This window comes from Oncorhynchus mykiss, chromosome 18 (assembly GCF_013265735.2).
Source record: "Oncorhynchus mykiss isolate Arlee chromosome 18, USDA_OmykA_1.1, whole genome shotgun sequence".
In the NCBI taxonomy this organism is placed as follows: Eukaryota; Metazoa; Chordata; class Actinopteri; order Salmoniformes; family Salmonidae; genus Oncorhynchus; species Oncorhynchus mykiss.
The window spans coordinates 66,368,456-66,394,576 of record NC_048582.1 but is presented as its reverse complement, the minus strand read 5'-3'; the positions used below and the strand labels follow the sequence as shown (position 1 = coordinate 66,394,576).

The 26,121-nt window shown below is 45.9% G+C and overlaps 1 long non-coding RNA gene across 1 annotated transcript in view; it reads right to left on the bottom strand.

Moving 5' to 3' along the window:
- LOC118941207 overlaps positions 1-26,045 on the bottom strand; it is a 104,860-nt gene extending 78,815 nt beyond the window's left edge. The window contains exon 1 of the long non-coding RNA XR_005037538.1: positions 25,166-26,045. This is a non-coding gene — a long non-coding RNA (uncharacterized LOC118941207). The remainder of the gene's footprint in view (positions 1-25,165) is intronic.
- Positions 26,046-26,121: the final 76 nt, after the last annotated feature.

The window sequence follows — 26,121 nt, the reverse complement described above, 5'->3', positions numbered from 1 at the left end:
CTCCAGAACATATATACTGTTGGATGGTCTGTTGGGTGGTCTCCAGAACATATATACTGTTGGATGGTCTGTTGGATCGTCTCCAGAACATATATTCTGCTGGATGGTCTGTTGGATGGTCTCCAGAACATATATACTGTTGGATGGTCTCCAGAACATATATACTGTTGGATGGTCTGTTGGATGGTCTCCAGAACATACAGTGCCTTGCGAAAGTATTCGGCAACCTTGAACTTTGCGACCTTTTGCCACATTTCAGGCTTCAAACATAAATATATAAAACTGTATTTTTTTGTGAAGAATCAACAACAAGTGGGACACAATCATGAAGTGGAACGACATTTATTGGATATTTCAAACTTTTTTAACAAATCAAAAACTGAAAAATTGGGCGTGCAAAATTATTCAGCCCCTTTACTTTCAGTGCAGCAAACTCTCTCCAGAAGTTCAGTGAGGATCTCTGAATGATCCAATGTTGACCTAAATGACTAATGATGATAAATACAATCCACCTGTGTGTAATCAAGTCTCCGTATAAATGCACCTGCACTGTGATAGTCTCAGAGGTCCGTTAAAAGCGCAGAGAGCATCATGAAGAACAAGGAACACACCAGGCAGGTCCGAGATACTGTTGTGAAGAAGTTTAAAGCCGGATTTGGATACAAAAAGATTTCCCAAGCTTTAAACATCCCAAGGAGCACTGTGCAAGCGATAATATTGAAATGGAAGGAGTATCAGACCACTGCAAATCTACCAAGACCTGGCCGTCCCTCTAAACTTTCAGCTCATACAAGGAGAAGACTGATCAGAGATGTAGCCAAGAGGCCCATGATCACTCTGGATGAACTGCAGAGATATACAGCTGAGGTGGGAGACTCTGTCCATAGGACAACAATCAGTCGTATATTGCACAAATCTGGCCTTTATGGAAGAGTGGCAAGAAGAAAGCCATTTCTTAAAGATATCCATAAAAAGTGTTGTTTAAAGTTTGCCACAAGCCACCTGGGAGACACACCAAACATGTGGAAGAAGGTGCTCTGGTCAGATGAAACCAAAATTGAACTTTTTGGCAACAATGCAAAACGTTATGTTTGGCGTAAAAGCAACACAGCTGAACACACCATCCCCACTGTCAAACATGGTGGTGGCAGCATCATGGTTTGGGCCTGCTTTTCTTCAGCAGGGACAGGGAAGATGGTTAAAATTGATGGGAAGATGGATGGAGCCAAATACAGGACCATTCTGGATGAAAACCTGATGGAGTCTGCAAAAGACCTGAGACTGGGACGGAGATTTGTCTTCCAACAAGACAATGATCCAAAACATAAAGCAAAATCTACAATGGAATGGTTCAAAAATAAACATATCCAGGTGTTAGAATGGCCAAGTCAAAGTCCAGACCTGAATCCAATTGAGAATCTGTGGAAAGAACTGAAAACTGCTGTTCACAAGTGCTCTCCATCCAACCTCACTGAGCTCGAGCTGTTTTGCAAGGAGGAATGGGAAAAAATGTCAGTCTCTCGATGTGCAAAACTGATGGAGACATACCCCAAGCGACTTACAACTGTAATCGCAGCAAAAGGTGGCGCTACAAAGTATTAACTTAAGGGGGCTGAATAATTTTGCACGCCCAATTTTTCAGTTTTTGATTTGTTAAAAAAGTTTGAAATATCCAATAAATGTCGTTCCACTTCATGATTGTGTCCCACTTGTTGTTGATTCTTCACACAAAAATACAGTTTTATATCTTTATGTTTGAAGCCTGAAATGTGGCAAAAGGTCGCAAAGTTCAAGGGGGCCGAATACTTTCGCAAGGCACTGTATATACTGTTGGATGGTCTGTTGGATGGTCTCCAGAACATATATACTGTTGGGTGGTCTGTTGGATGGTCTCCAGAACATATATACTGTTGGATGGTCTCCAGAACATATATACTGTTGGGTGGTCTGTTGGATGGTCTCCAGAACATATATACTGTTGGATGGTCTCCAGAACATATATGCTGTTGGATGGTCTGTTGGATGGTCTCCGGAACATATATACTGTTGGATGGTCTCCAGAACATATATAATGTTGGGTGGTCTCCAGAACATATATAATGTTGGGTGGTTTTGGAATGAGATGTTCGACGAGCAGGTATCCACATGTAGTGTATGTCTGGAACACCGAATCGCAATAAAATCACAGTATCAAATCACAAGACATATAAAATCTTGAGAATTGTAAGAATCGCAATACATATCGTATCGGCACCTAAGTGTTGTGATAATATCATATTGTGAGGTCCCTGGCAATTCTCAGGCCTAACACACAGACACAGACACACGCACACAGACACAGACACACCGACACAGACACAGACACAGACAAATTTCGCCCCTGCATACATTTTCACGCTGACAGGTGACAGTCAGAACATGGACAACAGACACACGGCCGCCCCTTCGGTTCACTGGAACCAAAGCTGAAAGCTGCCTAATTCAGTTGCTTGGCAACCATTCGTGTACACTCCTTTTCTCCCTGACAGGTTTCACATTTCTCATCATTTAACCCATCATGGCAATTTTGTCTCCTTCAGTTACTGTGAAAAGTAATTTTTTCATTTCACTGAGGACAACAACGAGGAAAAAGGGACCATCTATCAGACATTGGTTTTCTTCGCTCGAGTGTTGGTGTTTGATATACAGGGTCAACAGAAACTATTCACACCCATTTACTTTTTCCCATTTTTTTTTTTGTTACAGCCTGAATTTAAAATGGATTATGTTCAGATTTTGTGTTACTGGCCTAAACAAAATACCTCACGATGTCAAAGTTGAATTATGTTTTTCGAAACTTTTTTTTTTAATGAAAAGCTGAAATGTCTCGAGTCAATAAGTATTCGACCCTAAATAAGTTCTGGAGTAAAAATGTCTTTAACAAGTCACATAATATTTTGCAGGGACTCACTTTGTGTGTAATAATAGTGTTTAACAGGATTTTTTAAATGACTACCTCGTCTCTTTGCCCCACACATACAATTATCTGTAAGGTTCATCAGCCGAGCAGTGAATTTCAAGCACAGACACAACCACAAAGACCAGAGAGGTTTTCCCAATGAAGGGCTTCTATTGGTAGATGGGTTAAAAAAAAAACAGACGCTGAAGTTATTAATTACATTTTGGAAGGTGTATCAATACACCCAGTCACTACGAAGATACAGGTGCCATTCCTAACTCAGTTGCCGGAGAGGAAGGAAACCGCTCAGGCGTTTCACCATGAAGCCAATGGTGACTTTAAAACAGTTACAGAATGTAATTATTGTGATAGGCGAAAAACTGAGGATGGATCAACAAAATTGTAGTTACTCCACAATGCTAACCTAAATGACAGAATGCATAAACGCACATACACGTGTACACACACACACACACACACACACACACACACACACACACACAACAGTCCATTTACTGACATACTGAAGCACCTGTCTTTGTGGCATGTGTCTGAACACTTATGTTGTCAAAGGAGAAATAGAGCCATTGTTTCATTGATAAACCAAACCAACGCATTGAAAATGGCTCAAAGAATGAGTTACCATAGGAGAAAGAGAATGCTCTTGCTTATAACAAAGACATAAAACTTCAAAACAAAGAGGCTTTGAGCAAAGACAGAGATAAGGTCTGCTAGATATTATCTATGACCCTGGGTTCTTACCCTTTGAGCAGGATATTATCTATGACCCTGGGTTCTTACCCTTTGAGCAGGATATTATCTAGGACCCTGGTTTCTTACCCTTTGAGCAGGATATTACCTATGACCCTGGTTTCTTACCTGTTGAGCAGGATATTATCTATGACCCTGGGTTCTTACCCTTTGAGCAGGATATTATCTATGACCCTGGTTTCTTACCTGTTGAGCAGGATATTATCTAGGACCCTGGATTCTTACCCGTTTGTAATGGTCTTCTTCTGCCTCTGACGAGGAGTAGTAGGAAGGATCGGAGGACCAATGCGCAGCGTGGTAAGTGTTCATGATACTTTTAATAGAACACAGAAAAATACAAAAATAACAACGTGAAATAACAAAAACCGAAACAGTTCCGTGTGGAACACACAGACACAGAAAATAATCACCCACAACTCAAAGGTGAAACCAGGCTGCCTAAGTAAGGTTCTCAATCAGGGACAACTATTGACAGCTGCCTCTGATTGAGAACCATACCAGGCCAAACACAGAAATACCAACTCATAGAAAAACTAACATAGACAACCCACCCCAACTCACGCCCTGACCATACTAAAACAAAAGACATAACAAAAGAACTAAGGTCAGAACGTGACAGTACCCTCCGCCCCAAAGGTGTGGACTCCGGCCGCAAAACCTGAACCTATAGGGGAGGATCTGGGTGGGTGTCTGTCCGCGGTGGCGGCTCTGGCGCGAGAGTCGAGGATCGGTAGGATAGTCAGTTTTACGAGGGTATGTTTGGCGGCGTGAGTGAAGGAGGCATTGTTGCGAAATAGGAAGCCGATTCTAGATTTAATTTTGGATTGGGGATGTTTAATATGAATCTGGAAGGAGAGTTTACAGTCTAGCCAGACACCTAGTTATTTGTAGTTGTCCACATATTCAGTGTCAGAACCATCAAGAGTAGTGATGCTAGTCAGGCGGGCGGGTGCGGGCAGCGATCGGTTGAAAAGCATGCATTTAGTTTTACTAGCGTTTAAGAGCGGTTGGAGGCCACCATAGTCTTTACCCGCCTCCGTGGCCTCTTTAGAGCCGCCGTCCTCAGACTGGGGACCCTAGCAACGGGTCCCAAATGGACGGGAGATTCCGGCAGCACCGGACAGGTGGGAGACTCTGGCAGCACCGGACAGGCGGGAGACTCTGGCAGCACCGGACAGGCGGGAGACTCTGGCAGCACCGGACAGGCGGGAGACTCTGGCAGCACCGGACAGGCGGGAGACTCTGGCAGCACCGGACAGGCGGGAGACTCTGGCAGCACCGGACAGGCGGGAGACTCTGGCAGCACCGGACAGGCGGGAGACTCTGGCAGCACCGGACAGGCGGGAGACTCTGGCAGCACCGGACAGGCGGGAGACTCTGGCAGCACCGGACAGGCGGGAGACTCTGGCAGCACCGGACAGGTGGGAGACTCTGGCAGCTCAGGACAGGTGGGAGACTCTGGCAGCTCAGGACAGGTGGGAGACTCTGGCAGCTCAGGACAGGTGGGAGACTCTGGCAGCTCAGGACAGGTGGGAGACTCTGGCAGCTCAGGACAGGTGGGAGACTCTGGCAGCTCAGAACAGACGGGAGACTCTGGCAGCTCAGAAGAGACGGGAGACTCTGGCAGCTCAGGACAGGTGGGAGACTCTGGCAGCTCAGAACAGACGGGAGACTCTGCAGCTCAGGACAGACGGGAGACTCTGGCAGCTCAGAACAGACGGGAGACTCTGGCAGCTCACGACAGATTGACAAATCTGGCAGCTCAGGAAAGACGGGCGACTCTGGCAGCGCTGGACAGGAGGGAGCACCTGTAGGGAGGAGACGAAGAGACAGCCTGGTGCAGAGGGCTGCCACCGGAGGGCTGGGGCGTGGAGGAGGCACCGGATAGACCAGACCATGGAGGCGCACTGGAGGTCTCGAGCACCGAGCCTGCACAACCCTACCTGGCTGGATACTCCCCGTAGCCAGGCCAGTGCGGTGAGGTGGAATAGCCCGCACTGGGATGTGCTGGCGAACAGGGGACACCATGCGTAGAGCTGGTGCTATGTACCCCGGCCCGAGGAGACGCACTGGAGACCAGATGAGCTGAGTCGGCTTCATAGCACCTGATTCGATGCCCACTCTAGCCCGGCCGATACGAGGCGCTGCGCTGTAACGCACCGGGCTATGCCTGCGCACCTGGGACACCGTGCGCCTAACGGCATAACACGGTGCCTGCCCGGTCCACCTCTCTCGAAGGTAAGCACGGGGAGTTGGTTCAGGTCTCCTACCTGACTTAGCCACACTCCCCGTGTGCCACACTCCCTGTGTGCCTCACCCCAAGACATTTTTGGGTCTGTCTCTCGTCCCAGTCGCGCTGCCGTGCTGCCTCCTCATACCACCGCCGCTCAGCTTTCGCTGCCATCCAGAAATACCAACTCATAGAAAAACTAACATAGACAACCCACCCAACTCATAGAAAAACTAACATAGACAACCCACCCAACTCATAGAAAAACTAACATAGACAACCCACCCAACTCATAGAAAAACAAACATAGACAACCCACCCAACTCATAGAAAAACAAACATAGACAACCCACCCAACTCATAGAAAAACTAACATAGACAACCCACCCAACTCATAGAAAAACTAACATAGACAACCCACCCAACTCACGCCCTGACCATACGAAATCAAAGACAGAACAAAATAACTAAGGTCAGAACGTGACACCGTTGAGCAGGATATTACCTATGACCCTGGTTTCTGACTGAAACATCATATTTCCTTCTCACTGCGGACAATTCTCTGAGATTCGGAGCAAAAGTGGACCAACTCACAGGGGAGGTCTGAGCTGAGGGAAGAAGAGAGAGTTTAGAAGGTGACTAGACGTCAAAGGATGGAAGGGGAACAGTCAGAAAATGGATCCAATAAGACCAAACACTTTACCCAGTCAATAATCATTTTAGGTCTGACTCATTTTAGATTTGTCCACCCACAATGCCTTCGCAGACAGACAGAGGGAGAGACGCACACACAATTGCATATGCATGTGTGCAAACAACAACAGAAACACAGACACACAGAGACAAGCGGACATGCATACACACACCCCCAGATGAAGGAACACAGTACAGTACACTACCACACCACCACACTACAGTACACCACCACACTACAGTACACTACCACAACACTACCATACTACAGTACACTACCACACTACAGTATTACCACACTACAGTACACTACCATACTACAGTACACTACCACACTACAGTACACTACCATACTACAGTACACCACCACACTACAGTACACTACCGCACTACAGTACACTACCACACTACAATAACACACTACAGTACACTACCACACTACAGTACACCACCACACTACAGTACACTACCACACTACAGTACACCACCACACTACAGTACACTACCACAACACTACCATACTACAGTACACTACCACACTACAGTATTACCACACTACAGTACAATAACACACTACAGTGCAACCATACTATATTACACTATCACACTACAGTATTACCACACAGTACACTATCACACTACAGTATTACCACACAGTACACTATCACACTACAGTATTACCACACAGTACACTATCACAATACAGTATAATAACACACTATAGTACACTACCACACTACAGTACACTATCACACTACAGTATTACCACACTACAGTACACTATCACAATACAGTATTACCACACTACAGTACACTGTCACACTACAGTATAATAACACACTATAGTACACTACCACACTACAGTACACTATCACACTACAGTATTACCACACTACAGTACACTATCACAATACAGTATTACCACACTACAGTACACTATCACAATACAGTACACTACCACACTACAGTACACTATCACAATACAGTATTACCATACTACAATACACTACCACAATACAGTACTACCACACTACAGTACACTACCACAATACAGTATTACCATACTACAATACACTACCACAATACAGTATTACCATACTACAATACACTACCACAATACAGTATTACCATACTACAATACACTACCACAATACAGTATAATAACACACTTGATACACTACCACACTACAGTATAATAACACACTATAGTACACTAACACACTACAGTATTACCATACTACAGTACACTATCACACTACAGTATTACACTGCAGTACACCACCACACTACAATATTACCATACTACAATACACTATCACAATACAGTATTACCATCCTGCAGTACACTACCACACTACAGTGTAATAACACACTATAGTACACTATCACAATACAGTATTTCCACACTACAGTATTACCATAATACAGTACACTACCACACTACAGTGTAATAACACACTATAGTACACTATCACAATACAGTATTTCCACACTACAGTATTACTACACTACAGTACACTATCACACTACAGTATTACCACACTACAGTACACTATCACACTACAGTATTACCACACTACAGTACACTATTACAATACACTATCACAATACAGTATTACCACACTACAGTACACTATCACACTACAGTATGACCACACTACAGTACACAAACACACTACAGTATTACCACACTACAGTACACTATCACACTACAGTATTACCATACTACAGTACACTATTACAATACACTATCACAATACAGTATTACCACACTATAGTACACTAACACACTACAGTATTACCACACTACAGTACACTATCACAATACAGTATTACCATACCACAGTACACTACCAAACTACAGTACACTATCATACTAAAATTAACAACAATGACAAATGGTTTGATGAAGAATGCAAAAATCTAAGAAAGAAATTGAGAAACCTGTCCAACCAAAAACATAGAGACCCGGAAAACCTGAGTCTACGCCTTCACTATGGTGAATCACTAAAACAATACAGAAATACACTACGGAAAAAGAAGGAACAGCATGTCAGAAATCAGCTCAATGTAATTGAAGAATCCATAGACTCTAACCACTTCTGGGAAAAATTGGAAAACACTAAACAAACAACAACACGAAGAATTATCTATCCAAAATGGAGATGTATGGGTAAACCACTTCTCCAATCTTTTTGGCTCTATAATAAAGAATAAAGAGCAAAAACATATACAGGATCAAATACAAATCTTAGAATCAACTATTAAAGACTACCAGAACCCACTGGATTCTCCAATTACATTGAATGAGCTACAGGACAAAATAAAAACCCTCCAACCCAAAAAGGCCTGTGGTGTTGATGGTATCCTCAATGAAATGATAAAATATACAGACAACAAATTCCAATTGGCTATACTAAAACTCTTTAACATCATCCTTAGCTCTGGCATCTTCCCCAATATTTGGAACCAAGGACTGATCACCCCAATCCACAAAAGTGGAGACAAATTTGACCCCAATAACTACCGTGGAATATGCGTCAACAGTAACCTTGGGAAAATCCTCTGCATTATCATTAATATCAGACTTGTACATTTCCTCGGTGAAAACAATGTACTGAGCAAATGTCAAATTGGCTTTTGACCAAATTACCGTACAACAGACCATGTATTCACCCTGCACATCCTAATTGACAAACAAACAAACCAAAACAAAGGCAAAGTCTTCTCATGCTTTGTTGATTTCAAAAAAGCCTTCGACTCAATTTGGCATGAGGGTCTGCTATACAAACTGATGGAAAGTGGTGTTGGGGGTAAAACATACGACATTATAAAATCCATGTACACAAACAACAAGTGTGCGGTTAAAATTGGCAAAAAACACACACATTTCTTCACACAGGGTCGTGGGGTTAGACAGGGATGCAGCTTAAGCCCTACCCTCTTCAACGTATATATCAACAAATTGGCGCGGGCACTAGAAAAGTCTCCAGCACCCGGCCTCCCCCTGCTAGAATCCGAAGTCAAATGTCTGCTGTTTGCTGATGATCTGGTGCTTCTGTCACCAACCAAGGAGGGCATACAGCAACACCTAGATCTTATGCACAGATTCTGTCAGACCTGGGCCCTGACAGTAAATCTCAGTAAGACCAAAATAATGGTGTTCCAAAAAAGGTCCAGTCACCAGGACCACAAATACAAATTCCGTCTAGACACTGTTGCCCTAGAGCACACAAAAAACTATACATACCTTGGCCAAAACATCAGCACCACAGGTAACTTCCACAAAGCTGTGAACAATCTGAGAGACAAGGCAAGAAGGGCATTCTATGCCATCAAAAGGAACATAAATTTCAACATACCATTTAGGATTTGGCTAAAAATACTTGAATCAGTCATAGAGCCCATTGCCCTTTATGGTTGTGAGGTCTGGGGTCCACTCACCAACCAAGACTTCACAAAATGGGACAAACACCAAATTGAGACTCTGCACGCAGAATTCTGCAAAAATATCCTCCGTGTACAACGTAGAACACCAAATAATGCATGCAGAGCAGAATTAGTCCGATACCCACTAATTATCAAAATCCAGAAAAGAGCCGTTAAATTCTATAGCCACCTAAAAGGAAGCGATTCCCAAACCTTCCACAACAAAGCCATCACCTACAGAGAGATGAACCTGGAGAAGAGTCCCCTAAGCAAGCTGGTCCTGTTCACAAACACAAACACACCCTACAGAGCCCCAGGACAGCAGCACAATTAGACCCAACCAAATCATGAGAAAACAAAAAGATAATTACTTGACACATTGGAAAGAATTAACAAAAAAACAGAGCAAACTAGAATGCTATTTGGCCCTACACAGAGAGTACACAGCGGCAGAATACCTGACCACTGTGACTGACCCAAAATTAAGGAAAGCTTTGACTATGTACAGACTCAGTGAGCATAGCCTTGCTATTGAGAAAGGCCGCCGTAGGCAGACATGGCTCTCAAGAGAAGACAGGCTATGTGCTCACTGCCCACAAAATGAGGTGGAAACTGAGCTGCACTTCCTAACCTCCTGCCCAATGTATGACCATATTAGAGAGACATATTTCCCTCAGATTACACAGATCCGCAAAGAATTCGAAAACAAATCCAATTTATCTACTGGGTGAAATTCCACAGTGTGCCATCACAGCAGCAAGATTTATGACCTGTTGCCACGAGAAAAGGGCAACCAGTGAAGAACACACACCATTGTAAATACAACCCATATTTATGCTTATTTATTTTATCTGGTGTCCTTTACCATTTGTACATTGTTAAAACACTGTATATTTATATATATATATATAATATGACATTTGTAATGTCTTTATTGTTTTGAAACTTCTGTATGTGTAATGTTTACTGTTAATTTTTATTGTTTATTTAACTTTATATATTCACTTTATATATTATCTACCTCACTTGCTTTGGCAATGTTAACACATGTTTCCCATGCCAATAAAGTCCTTGAATTGAATTGAATTGAGAGAGAGAGAGACAGAGAGAGACAGAGAGAGAGAGAGACAGAGAGAGCGAGAGAGAGAGAGAGAGAGAGGGAGGGAGAGAGAGAGCATGTTGAAGGAGAAAGGGGATCTCACACTGAGACAAACAGACACCACTGAGGCGGCCTGCTGAGGTAAACTCTAGAAGAGATCAGAGAGAGAAGGGGGGGACAGAGAGAAAGATAAGGGGGCAGGGATAGAGGGATAAAGAGACCGAATACAGAGAGAGGATGAGAGAGACAGAGAGACATAAGGAGAGAAACAGACAGAGAGGATGAGAGAGACAGAGAGACATAAGGAGAGAGACATAAGGAGAGAGACAGGTAGAGAGGATGAGGGGAGAGAGAGAGAGGATGAGGAGAGAGACATAAGGAGAGAGACATGTAGAGAGGATGAGGGGAGAGACATAAGGAGAGAGACATGTAGAGAGGATGAGGGGAGAGAGAAGGAGAGGATGAGGGGAGACAGAAGGAGAGGATGAGGAAGACAGAAGGATAGGATGAGGGGAGAGAGAAGGCGAGTGAGGGGCTGAATACAGAGAGGCAGACTGAAAGAAAAAGATATTCTAAGAAGGGAGGCATGCAGAAACAGAGGGTGAACAGAGGGAAAACAGAGGGAACAGAGGGAAAACAGGGAAAACAGAGGGAACAGAGGGAGAACAGAGGGAACAGAGGGAAAACAGGGAAAACAGGGAAAACAGAGGGAACAGAGGGAGAACAGAGGGAGAAGAGAGGGAGAACAGAGGGAACAGGGAGAGAACAGAGGGAACAGGGAGAGAACAGAGGGAACAGAGAGAACAGAGGGAACAGGGAGGGAACAGAGGGAACAGACGGAGAACAGAGGGAAAACAGAGGGAGAACAGAGGGAGAATAGAGGGAACAGAGGGAACAGAGGGAACAGGGAGGGAACAGAGGGAGAACAGAGGGAGAACAGAGGGAGAACAGAGGGAACAGAGGGAGAACAGAGGGAACAGGGAGAGAACAGAGGGAACAGACGGAGAACAGAGGGAAAACAGAGGGAGAACAGAGGGAGAACAGAGGGAACAGAGGGAACAGAGGGAACAGAGGGAACAGAGGGAGAACAGAGGGAACAGAGGGAGAACAGAGGGAACAGAGGGAGAACAGAGGGAACAGGGAGAGAACAGAGGGAACAGGGAGAGAACAGAGGGAACAGAGAGAGAACAGAGGGAACAGAGAGAACAGAGGGAACAGGGAGGGAACAGAGGGAACAGACGGAGAACAGAGGGAAAACAGAGGGAGAACAGAGGGAGAATAGAGGGAACAGAGGGAACAGAGGGAACAGGGAGGGAACAGAGGGAGAACAGAGGGAGAACAGAGGGAGAACAGAGGGAACAGAGGGAGAACAGAGGGAACAGAGGGAGAACAGAGGGAACAGGGAGAGAACAGAGGGAACAGAGAGAACAGAGGGAACAGGGAGGGAACAGAGGGAACAGACGGAGAACAGAGGGAAAACAGAGGGAGAACAGAGGGAGAACAGAGGGAACAGAGGGAACAGAGGGAACAGAGGGAACAGAGGGAGAACAGAGGGAACAGAGGGAACAGAGGGAGAACAGAGGGAACAGAGGGAGAACAGAGGGAACAGGGAGAGAACAGAGGGAACAGAGGGAACAGGGAGGGAACAGAGGGAACACAGAGGGAAAACAGAGGGAGAACAGAGGGAGAACAGAGGGAAAACAGAGGGAAAACAGAGGGAACAGAGAGAGAACAGAGGGAACAGAGGGAACAGAGAGAGAACAGAGGGAACAGGGAGGGAACAGAGGGAGAACAGAGGGAAAACAGAGGGAGAACAGAGGGAGAACAGAGGGAACAGAGGGAACAGAGATGGAGAACAGAGGGAGAACAGAAGGAAAACAGAGGGAAAACAGAGGGAACAGAGAGAGAACAGAGGGAACAGAGAGAGAACAGAGGGAACAGAGGGAAAACAGAGGGAACAGAGGGAAAAAAGAGGGAACAAAGGGAACAGAGAGAGAACAGAGGGAACAGAGGGAGAACAGAGGGAGAACAGAGGGAGAACAGAGGGAACAGAGAGGGAGAACAGAGGGAGAACAGAGGGAAAACAGAGGGAAAACAGAGGGAACAGAGAGAGAAAAGAGGGAACAGAGGGAACAGAGAGAGAACAGAGGGAAAAGAGAGAACAGAGCGAACAGGGAGGGAACAGAGGGAACAGAGGGAGAACAGAGGGAAAACAGAGGGAGAACAGAGGGAACAGAGGGAACAGAGGGAGAACAGAGGGAACAGAGGGAACAGAGAGGGAGAACAGAGGGAACAGAGGGAGAACAGAGGGAGAACAGAGGGAACAGAGGGAACAGAGGGAGAACAGAGGGAACAGATGGAGAACAGAGGGAACAGGGAGAGAACAGAGGGAACAGAGGGAACAGGGAGGGAACAGAGGGAGAACAGAGGGAAAACAGAGGGAGAACAGAGGGAGAACAGAGGGAACAGAGAGGGAGAACAGAGGGAGAACAGAGGGAAAACAGAGGGAAAACAGAGGGAACAGAGAGAGAACAGAGGGAACAGAGGGAACAGAGAGAAAACAGAGGGAACAGGGAGGGAACAGAGGGAACAGAGGGAGAACAGAGGGAAAACAGAGGGTGAACAGAGGGAGAACAGAGGGAACAGAGGGAACAGAGAGGGAGAACAGAGGGAGAACAGCAGGAAAACAGAGGGAAAACAGAGGGAACAAAGAGAGAACAGAGGGAACAGAGGGAACAGAGAGAGAACAGAGGGAACAGAGGGAAAACAGAGGGAACAAAGGGGAAACAGAGGGAACAGAGGGAACAGAGAGAGAACAGAGGGAACAGAGGGAACAGAGGGAGAACAGAGGGAGAACAGAGGGAGAACAGAGGGAACAGAGGGAACAGAGAGGGAGAACAGAGGGAGAACAGAGGGAAAACAGAGGGAAAACAGAGGGAAAACAGAGGGAACAGAGAGAGAACAGAGGGAACAGAGGGAACAGAGAGAGAACAGAGGGAAAAGAGAGAACAGAGCGAACAGGGAGGGAACAGAGGGAAAACAGAGGGAGAACAGAGGGAACAGAGGGAACAGAGAGGGAGAACAGAGGGAGAACAGAGGGAGAACAGAGGGAAAACAGAGGGAAAACAGAGGGAACAGAGAGAGAACAGAGGGAACAGAGAGAGAACAGAGGGAACAGAGGGAAAACAGAGGGAACAGAGAGAGAACAGAGGGAACAGATGGAGAACAGAGGGAGAACAGAGGGAACAGAGGGAGAACAGAGGGAGAACAGAGGGAACAGGGAGAGAACAGAGGGAACAGAGAGAACAGAGGGAACAGGGAGGGAACAGAGGGAACAGAGGGAGAACAGAGGGAACAGAGGGAGAACAGAGGGAACAGGGAGAGAACAGAGGGAACAGAGGGAACAGAGGGAACAGGGAGGGAACAGAGGGAGAACAGAGGGAGAACAGAGGGAACAGAGGGAGAACAGAGGGAGAACAGAGGGAGAACAGAGGGAACAGAGGGAGAACAGAGGGAACAGGGAGAGAACAGAGGGAACAGAGAGAACAGAGGGAACAGGGAGGGAACAGAGGGAGAACAGAGGCAGAACAGAGGGAGAACAGAGGGAACAGAAAGAACAGAGGGAGAACAGAGGGAACAGAGGGAGAACAGAGGGAACAGGGAGAGAACAGAGGGAACAGAGAGAACAGAGGGAACAGGGAGGGAACAGAGGGAACAGAGGGAGAACAGAGGGAAAACAGAGGGAGAACAGAGGGAGAACAGAGGGAACAGAGGGAACAGAGGGAACAGGGAAGGAACAGAGGGAACAGAGGGAGAACAGAGGGAACAGAGGGAGAACAGAGGGAACCGGGAGAGAACAGAGGGAACAGAGGGAACAGAGGGAGAACAGAGGGAACAGAGGGAGAACAGAGGGAACAGGGAGAGAACAGAGGGAACAGAGGGAACAGGGGGAGAACAGAGGGAAAACAGAGGGAGAACAGAGGGAGAACAGAGGGAACAGAGGGAACAGAGAGGGAGAACAGAGGGAGAACAGAGGGAGAACAGAGGGAAAACAGAGGGAAAACAGAGGGAACAGAGAGAGAACAGAGGGAACAGAGAGAGAACAGAGGGAACAGAGGGGAAACAGAGAGAGAACAGAGGGAGAACAGAGGGAACAGAGGGAACAGAGAGGGAGAACAGAGGGAGAACAGAGGGAAAACAGAGGGAAAACAGAGGGAACAGAGAGAGAACAGAGGGAACAGAGGGAACAGAGAGAGAACAGAGGGAAAAGAGAGAACAGAGGGAACAGGGAGGGAACAGAGGGAACAGAGGGAGAACAGAGGGAACAGAGGGAGAACAGAGGGAACAGAGGGAACAGAGGGAGAACAGAGGGAACAGAGAGAGAACAGAGGGAACAGAGAGAGAACAGAGGGAACAGAGGGAGAACAGAGGGAGAACAGAGGGAACAGGGAGAGAACAGAGGGAACAGAGAGAACAGAGGGAACAGGGAGGGAACAGAGGGAACAGAGGGAGAACAGAGGGAGAACAGAGGGAGAACAGAGGGAACAGAGGGAGAACAGAGGGAGAACAGAGGGAACAGAGGGAGAACAGAGGGAACAGGGAGAGAACAGAGGGAACAGAGAGAACAGAGGGAACAGGGAGGGAACAGAGGGAACAGAGGGAACAGAGGGAGAACAGAGGGAGAACAGAGGGAAAACAGAGGGAACCGAGGGAACAGAGGGAGAACAGAGGGAACAGAGGGAGAACAGAGGGAGAACAGAGGGAACAGAGAGAGAACAAAGGGAACAGAGAGAACAGAGGGAGAACAGAGGGAACAGAGAGAACAGAGGGAACAGAGGGAGAACAGAGGGAAAACAGAGGGAGAACAGAGGGAACAGAGGGAACAGAGAGGGAGAACAGAGGGAGAACAGAGGGAAAACAGAGGGAACAGAGAGAGAACAGAGGGAACAGAGAGAGAACAGAGGGAAAAGAGAGAACAGAGGGAACAGGGAGGGAACAGAGGGAACAGAGGGAGAACAGAGGGAAAACAGAGGGAGAACAGAGGGAACAGAGGGAACAGAGAGGGAGAACAGAGGGAGAACAGAGGGAGAACAGAGGGAAAACAGAGGGAAAACAGAGGGAACAGAGAGAGAACAGATGGAACAGAGGGAACAGAGAGAGAACAGAGGGAACAGAGGGAAAATAGAGGGAACAGAGGGAGAACAGAGGGAGAACAGAGGGAACAGGGAGAGAACAGAGGGAACAGGGAGAGAACAGAGGGAACAGAGAGAACAGAGGGAACAGGGAGGGAACAGAGGGAGAACAGAGGGAGAACAGAGGGAGAACAGAGGGAGAACAGAGGGAACAGAGGGAGAACAGAGGGAGAACAGAGGGAACAGAGGGAGAACAGAGGGAGAACAGAGGGAACAGAGGGAGAACAGAGGGAACAGGGAGAGAACAGAGGGAACAGAGAGAACAGAGGGAACAGGGAGGGAACAGAGGGAACAGAGGGAGAACAGAGGGAGAACAGAGGGAAAACAGAGGGAACCGAGGGAACAGAGGGAGAACAGAGGGAGAACAGAGGGAACAGAGGGAGAACAGAGGGAACAGAGAGAGAACAAAGGGAACAGAGAACAGAGGGAGAACAGAGGGAACAGAGAGAACAGAGGGAGAACAGAGGGAACAGAGGGAACAGAGGGAGAACAGAGGGAAAACAGAGGGAGAACAGAGGGAGAACAGAGGGAACAGAGGGAACAGAGAGGGAGAACAGAGGGAGAACAGAGGGAAAACAGAGGGAACATAGAGAGAACAGAGGGAACAGAGGGAAAACAGAGGGAAAACAGAGGGAACAGAGAGAGAACAGAGGGAAAACAGAGGGAAAACAGAGGGAACAGAGGGAACAGAGAGAGAACAGAGGGAACAGAGGGGGAACAAGGGAACAGAGGGAGAACAGAGGGAGAACAGAGGTAGAACAGAGGAAGAACAGAGGGAGAACAGAGGGAGAACAGAGGGAGAACAGAGAGGGAACAGAGGGAGAACAGAGAGGGAACAGAGGGAGAACAGAGAGGGAACAGAGGGAGAACAGAGAGGGATCAGAGGGAACAGATGGAGAACAGAGAATGAGAACAGAGAGGGAACCAAGGGAGAACAGAGGGAGAGAGAGAGAGAGAGAGGGGGGAGGGGGAGAGGGAGATGGAGAGAGAGAGAGAGAGAGAGAGAGAGAGAGAGAGAGAGATAGAGAGAGAGAGAGAGAGAGAGAGAGAGAGAGAGAGAGAGAGAGAGGGGGAGGGGGAGATGGAGAGAGGAGGGAGAGAAAGAGAGTAAATCAGACAGAAAAGGGATGCTCGGTGAAGTTGAGAAGTGATAAGGACTAGACAGTCTTCCAGTTCTCTCTCCAGCCCATCGCTCATCATCCAGGGAAGCGTCCCAAATGGCACCCTATTTCTTATTTAAGTGCACTACTTTTGACCCGGTTCAATAGGGCACTTGTGAAAAGTAGTGCACTAAATAGGGAACGGGATGCCATTTGGGAAGTAACCCCTCTCCAGCCACACTTGAGTGAGCACTTTGGTTGGACAAACCACCAGTCCAGCTCTGCTTGAGCCCATAAAACAAGAGCTTTAGATAAGAGCAGAAAACTGACTACCAGTGTCACTTGAACATTCCCATAATCCTTTGGGGGAAAAACCCAGCCAACTTTCTATTTATCTATCTTCTACACTGAGTACTAGCCCCCTGGGCCTTATATCTGAGTCACAAGACTCAACTTAAGAGGCTTAAATCAAATCACATTTTATTTGTCACATACACATGTTTAACAGATGTTATTGCGGGTGTAGCAGTGTTACGCTGTGGAAACGAGAAACGCTGTCTGTCTGCCGAGACAGATGAATTAGAATTCTACTGGTTCTGAGTTGGATGAGGGAGTCATTCAGCATTCAGAAACACTTCCTGAATCATATAACACCTCTGGTCTGGTTCCCTGAAGAGTAAGAGAGCATGCGTGTGTGTGTGTGTGTGTGTGTGTGTGTGTGTGTGTGTGTGTGTGTGTGTGTGTGTGTGTGTGTGTGTGTGTGTGTGTGTGTGTGTGTGTGTGTGTGAGAGAGAGTTCTAGAAGCTACAATTAGGAAAAAAAGAAAACATAATTCATCGCTAAAGCCAAGGTGTACATCCCAAATGGCACCCTATTCCCTACATAGTGCACTACTATAGACCAGAGCCCTATTCCCTATTATAGAGCACTACTTTAGACCAGAGCCCTATTCCCTACATAGTGCACTACTATAGACCAGAGCCCTATTCCCTATATAGTGGTACTACTATAGACCAGAGCCCTATTCCCTATATAGTGCACTACTATAGACCAGAGTCCTATTCCATATATAGTGCACTACTTTAGACCAGAGCCCTATTCCCTATATAGTGCACTACTTTAGACCAGAGCCCTATTCCCTATATAGTGCACTACTTTAGACCAGAGCCCTATTCCCTATATAGTACACTACTATAGACCAGAGCCCTATTCCCTACATAGTGCACTACTTTAGACCAGAGACCTATTCCCTATATAGTGCACTACTTTAGACCAGGGCCTTATTCCCTATATAGTACACTACTATAGACCAGAGCCCTATTCCCTATATAGTACACTACTATAGACCAGAGCCCTATTCCCTATATAGTGCACTACTTTAGACCAGGGCCTTATTCCCTATATAGTACACTACTATAGACCAGAGCACTATTCCCTATATAGTACACTACTATAGACCAGAGCACTATTCCCTATATAGTACACTACTATAGACCAGAGCCCTATTCCCTATATAGTACACTACTATAGACCAGAGCCCTATATAGTACACTACTATAGACCAGAGCACTATTCCCTATATAGTACACTACTTTAGACCAGAGCCCTATTCCCTATATAGTACACTACTATAGACCAGAGCCCTATATAGTACACTACTATAGACCAGAGCCCTATTCCCTATATAGTACACTACTATAGACCAGAGCCCTATATAGTACACCACTATAGACCAGAGCCCTATTCCCTATATAGTACACTACTATAGACCAGAGCCCTATATAGTACACTACTATAGACCAGAGCACTATTCCCTATATAGTGCACTACTATAGACCAGAGCACTATTCCCTATATAGTGCACTAGTTTAGACGAGAGTGTACGCTTCATGTCCTACAAAAAGATAAATAGCCCATTTACAGTCTTGGTCACTTGGCCACAGACACACTTGGTCTGTCTGTGTGTGTGTGTGTGTGTGTGTGTATGTATATCTTTCTCTCTATGTGTGTGTGTGTGTGTGTGTGTGTGTGTGTGTGTGTGTGTGTGTGTGTGTGTGTGATCTGTGTTTAACATGCTCCACTTCATTAGGGGCCCTCCTGAGAGAGAGCAGGGTTTTGCATCCTAAATAGCACCCTATTCCCTATGTAGTGCACTACTTTTGACCAGGACCATTAGGGTAGTAGTGCACTACATCTACATAGGGAATTTGACATTTGGTACCCTAGAGGGGAAGCAAAGCAAGGGGAGGGAATGATTGGCAGCTTTTAGCAAAAGGAGGGGTTTGTTAGGCTCTATTCAGTCAGTCAATCATACTCAATACAGCTTCAATGAGGAGTCACTTGTTCATTCACTTCCTGACTCACTGGCCACGTCTACAAGGGAACACTATTCCTTATTTAGGGCTTTTTGGTCCAAAGTAGTGCACTATAGAAGGACATAGTGTACCATTTGAGATGCAAACGCTGACTTAGCTTCTTCTTCTTCAACTTCTTCTTCTCCTGCTTCTTCTCCTTCAGCTTCAGCTTCTTCTTCTTCTTCTTCTTCTTCAGCTTCTTCTACTCATTCTTCAGCTTCTTCTTCTCATTCTTCAGCTTCTTCAGCTTCTTCTTCAGCTTCTTCTTCTCATTCTTCAGCTTCTTCAGCTTCTTCTTCTTCAGCTTCTTCTTCTCATTCTTCAGCTTCTTCAGCTTCTTCTTCTTCTCTTTACTCTTCTTCTTCTCCTTCAGCTTCTTCAGCTTCTTCTTCTTCTCCTTCTTCTTCTTCAGCTTCAGCTTCTTCTTCTCCTGCTTCTTCTTCTTCTTCTCCTTCCGCTTCTTCTTCTTCTTCTCCTTCCTCTTCTTCTCCTTCCTCTTCTTCTCCTTCTTCAGCTTCTTCTTCTCATTCTTCAGCTTCTTCAGCTTCTTCTTCTTCAGCTTCTTCTTCTTCTGCTTCTTCTTCTTCTTCTTCTTCTCCTTCAGCTTCTTCTCCTTCTTCAGCTTCTTCTCCTCCTTCTTCAGCTTCTTCTTCTTCTCCTTCTTCAGCTTCTTCTTCAGCTTCTCCTTCTTCTTCTTCTTCAGCTTCTTCTTCTTCTCTTTCTCCAGCTTCTTCTTCTCCTTCTTCTTCTTCAGCTTCTTCATCTCCTTCTTCTCCTTCTTCTTCTTCTTCAGCTTCTTCTTCTCCTTCTTCATCTCCCTCTTCTCCTTCTTCTTCTTCAGCTTCTTCATCTCCTTTTTCTTCTACAGCTTATTCATCTCCTTCTTCTCCTTCTTCTTCTTCAGCTTCTTCTTCTTCAGCTTCTTCATCTCCTTGTTCTCCTTCTTCTTCTTCTTCAGCTTCTTCATCTCCTTCTTCTCTTTCTTCAGCTTCTTCTTCAGCTTCTTCTTCTTCTTGTCATCTTTTTTTCACTCCATCCGTTAACATGGGATTTGTTAACATGGGATTTGTCAAAAAGTAATGCACTATATAGGGAACAGTGTTCCATTTGGGGACACGGCCATAGTCTCATCATGCATATATGCCTGTCAATGAAATCCAATCAACTCTACCCACACGAGCCAGTCCTTATCAACGGTATTACATTATATATTACATATCTTATCCTCTTAGACCTTTCATCTTAAAGCAAGAGTTAAGTCTCTTGGAAGAAGCCACTCCCATTCAAATAAAAGGGAAGGATTTTCATTAGAAATATCCCAGAGCCACTCAGGTGTTTGGAAAAAAAGGAAATATGTATAGAAATATATTTAAAGAGAGAGAGCAAGAGAGAGAGAGAGAGAGAGACAGAGGGAGAGAGAGAGAGAAAGAGAGAAAGAGAGAGAGAGAGAGAGAGACAGAGGGAGAGAGAGAGAGAAAGAGAGAAAGAGAGAGAGAGAGAGAGAGAGAGAGAGAGAGAGAGAGAGAGAGAGAGAGACAGAGGGAGGGAGAGAGAGAGAGAGAGAGAGAAACAGAGGGAGGGAGAGAGAGAGAGATAGATAGACAGAGAGAGAGAGACACAGAGAGAGAGACACAAAGAGAGAGAGAGACACAGCGAGAGAGAGAGAGAGAGAGACAGCGAGAGAGAGTGACAGCGAGAGAGAGAGACAGCGAGAGAGAGAGACAGCGAGAGAGAGAGAGAGAGAGAGAGAGAGACAGCGAGAGAGAGAGAGACAGCGAGAGAGAGAGAGACAGCGAGAGAGAGAGAGACAGAGAGAGAGAGAGAGAGAGAGAGAGAGAGAGAGAGAGAGAGAGAGAGAGAGACAGCGAGAGAGAGAGGAGAGAGAGAGAGAGACAGCGAGAGAGAGATCCTGCCTGGACACATTGCCTGGTCATTGGTCATTGGTGGTGGTCTACTATTTCATGAATGTCTAGTGACAGTCCGTGAGTGGAAACACACAGACAGGTAGTGGACTGAAGAAGCATCTCAAATGGCACCCTATTCCCTATATAGTGCCCTTCTTTTGACCAGGGCCCATATAGGGAGTTAAAAGTATTGCACTATGTAGGGAATAGAGTGCCATTTAGGACGCAAGCCTACACTGGAAAATCCTGTTGTTTTTACGGTAACTTACTGGCATCCAGTTAGTTACCTGTAAGTTACTGTAAAAAAAAAAATTAAAACACAAAAAAACAGTACAGTATGTTACCGTATATTTTGCAGAAATGTACAGTTAAACAAAAGTTTCTGTCATCATCCTAATATAATACATATTGTTCTGTCAGCAAACACACACAGACACTGTGGTGAACCCCTCTATGCTTCATTAGTGCCCTAATTAAGAGAGTTCGTTATCTTGCACATTCTCCCCGGGGGGTTACTATAGCGCTGATGAATAAACACCTTACTTTGCCACGGTAACGCAAATTAACACTATCTACATACACACAGCCAGCACACACACAGCCTGCATACACACAGCCTGCACACACACAGCCTGCATACACACAGCCAGCATACACACAGCCAGCATACACACAGCCAGCATACACACAGCCAGCATACACACAGCCAGCATACACACAGCCAGCATACACACAGCCAGCACACACACAGCCAGCACACACACAGCCTGCATACACACAGACTGCACACACACAGCTTGCACACACACAGCCTGCATACACACAGCCTGCATACACACAGCCTGCATACACACAGCCAGCATACACATAGCCAGCATACACACAGCCAGCATACACATAGCCAGCATACACACAGACTGCACACACACAGCCTGCACACACACAGCCTGCATACACACAGCCAGCATATACACAGTCAGCATATACACAGCCTGCACACACAGCCTGCATACACACAGCCAGCATACACACAGCCAGCATACACATAGCCAGCATACACACAGCCTGCATACACACAGCCTGCATACACACAGCCTACATACACACAGCCAGCACACACACAGCCAGCATACACACAGCCTGCATACACACAGCCTGCATACACACAGCCAGCATATACACAGTCAGCATATACACAGCCTGCACACACAGCCTGCATACACACAGCCAGCATACACATAGCCAGCATACACACAGCCAGCATACACATAGCCAGCATACACACAGCCAGCATACACACAGCCTGCATACACACAGCCAGCGTACCAAATGGCATCCTACTCCCTGTATAGTGCACTACTTTTGACCATGGTCTGTAGTAACTAACACATTATCCTAAAAAAGGCGCAACAGAACGGTGACTAGGAGGACTCGGGTATCTTAACACAGTGAATCTGCAAGACAATCTCTCAGGTACTTTACACAGCATGGACAAAATAGACAACGCAGCGGGTATCTGGCCGAATCAAACAGACATATCTACAGTCAGCAGTAGGAGGAGGGAAGGACTAGCCTACTGCTGACTGTGGTGATAAAAGGTGTAATGGCAACGCAAGACAGTGAAGTTTGCAACAGTATCTGGCCGAGTCAAACAATCGCATACAATCCAGAGTGCTCAGTCAGAATAGCAGTGGTACACAATGGAATTCGTAGGCACTAATAAGTCCTACGCAGAGATACATGACAAGATGTGGATTCACATCTACAAACAGGGCCTGAGGATGCAAGCCTGATCTAATCTCAATTAGAGAGGGAGAAGAAAACAGGTAGTAGATAGCTGTCTGCCAACACACACTGTCTGGAACACATACACTCACACGCTCTGCTACTTATACAAGCACATACTGTCTCAAATCAGACACGCACTGTCTTAAATCAGACACACACTGTGTCAAATCAGACACACGCTGTCTCAAATCAGACACACAATGTCTCAAATCAGACACATACTGTCTCAAATCAGACACACACTGTCTCAAATCAGACACACACTGTCTCAAATCAGACACACAATGTCTCAAATCAGACACACACTGTCTCAAATCAGACACACACTGTCTCAAATCAGACACACACTGTCTCAAATCAGACACACACTGTCTCAAATCAGACACACACTGTCTCAAATCAAACACACACTGTCTCAAATCAGACACACAACATTGTTTACATTTAACCCCCTCTATCACAAACTCTCCATCTCTCCCCCTCCTCTCTCGTCTCTGTCTCTCCTCTCTCTCATCTCTCTCCCTATTCTCTCTCATCTCTCTCCCTCCTCTCTCTCCTTCCTCTCTCTCATCTCTCTCCCTCCTCTCTCTCCTTCCTCTCTCATCTCTCTCCCCCCTCTCTCTCACCTTCTCTCATTCAAATGTAACGTTCACACAGAGACACACACACTATGGCTACATAAGCACCAAAACAATAGTGGTCCATTGTGATTAATTCAATAACAAGCTGTGCCAATTTTTTTTCGACATTCAGAAGAGATACTGGAAGTCATGACTGACAAAGCTGTTGTTTTACACGAATTTCAGCACAACGGACAGCAACCTGTCATTTACGGGCATTTCAGGACAATGGAGACAGACTTTGGATGAAACTGCCTGCTGGTTTTCATTCCTTACAGCAGGTGCTGATTGAGTCACACCTGGGGCACCAGGTGTGAGAAGTCTCCGGCCAAACAATTACATGAATTGATCGATTAACTACCGGGGATGTAAACCAGCAGTACGTCGCGCCGCGCGGGCTGGAATTCAGTAGTAACTTGAACGGATCAAAGCAGAGTTGGACTACATTGCAGCCAGTGGTACAGGTCTGCCATGAAATATTCTAACTGTATTCTAATGTGATAGCCATCAATCAACCACCAACATGTGAAGCCCACGGCAGGATACATGTAACATGGTCCTGTTTACAGGCCTAATTGCGGAGAGCAAAAAAACACAAGTTGAAGAGGTCAGTGAGTGTTGTCAAGGCAACACCCGACATGTGGACCGTATTGTTATTGTCACATCATTTTGATCAAAAACTATGAAGGGTAATACCAAGAACTGGTCTGTTGTCACAGCAATACATTAGCCCCTCTGACAGTCTAGGGAGACCAGAGCCAGGCTTATCCATGGCTGTTGGGGGACACTAACAGATAAACACAGCGAGCATTTCATTCTACGTTGAACGGGTGTCTGTTGTCACAGCAATATAATAGCCCCTTTTGACAGTCACAATCCAAAAAGAGGCGATAACAGGCCAATACAACACACATGTATTTCATCATGATGAGGAAGAATTAAACGATGACAATGAAAGGAAGATAGATAAGGGGGGGGGGGGGGGGGGATATGAAATGATGGAGCACTGCGGGACTAGGATGAGAGAACTGGAATGTCCAAACTTACTGCCGCACTGTTCAGCTGTTGGCTCGGGATGACAGTTGACGAGGAAGATGATCACCAAAAAAAAAAGAGTCTTGGTTGATGTACATCCAGCGTCCGTGCTGAGGCGTGTGTGAAAAGGTGTGTGTTTGCGTGTGTGAGGATCAATGTGTGTGCACGTGCCCGCAAGAGCGAATGGCCACCACAACCAATAACTGTAGCCTAAATATTCAATCTGTCCGAATCTAAACCAGTAGGCTACTGAGACGCTATTGAAAGAAAAAAAATATGTTAATGGCGCTGTTGTCAAATGCTGCGTTTAGCCTATAATTGTCTCCATGCATACATTAACAGTCTCGCTTAGAAATCAAAGCTGTAGATAGCCGAATGTTGATTTAGTAGCCTACTGTTGTCATACATTCATATTGCTTGGTATTTAGATCGTTGACAAAACGTCGATTTGAATGCAAAAAAAATGTATCAATAGTCCATCAAAGTAAAATAAACGCATGCATACAATCATTACCAAGTTTAGGTGCGATTACTGTAGCCTATTGGTCACTATAATCATACTTACAAGTACTAGACGCCCGTTCAATTGCCATGTTTCCGTCGAATTAGACTCTTAGGGAGAAATTAAACAGCAAATGACGACAGCAGTGTGTGCAAAAGTGTGCTTTTGTGCAAACACATTTTCCCCAAAACCCTAAAACCAAGACTGCAATACGTCTATTCTCTGACCCAAATTGAAAAAAAACCTCGCTGTATTTCTGACGGGTGTAAAATGTTCACTCGGGAAAAGCACGATAGCCTACACACACACACGCACACGCACACGCACACACACACACACACATCTTTGGGTGGCGTTGCACTGTGCACATCCCTGCGTTTTCCTTCTCTTCTCTTCGCTCTCCACAATGTCCCTCACTCACGACGTCACTGGGCGAGACTCAACGCTAACTCTTCCTCCCTTATCT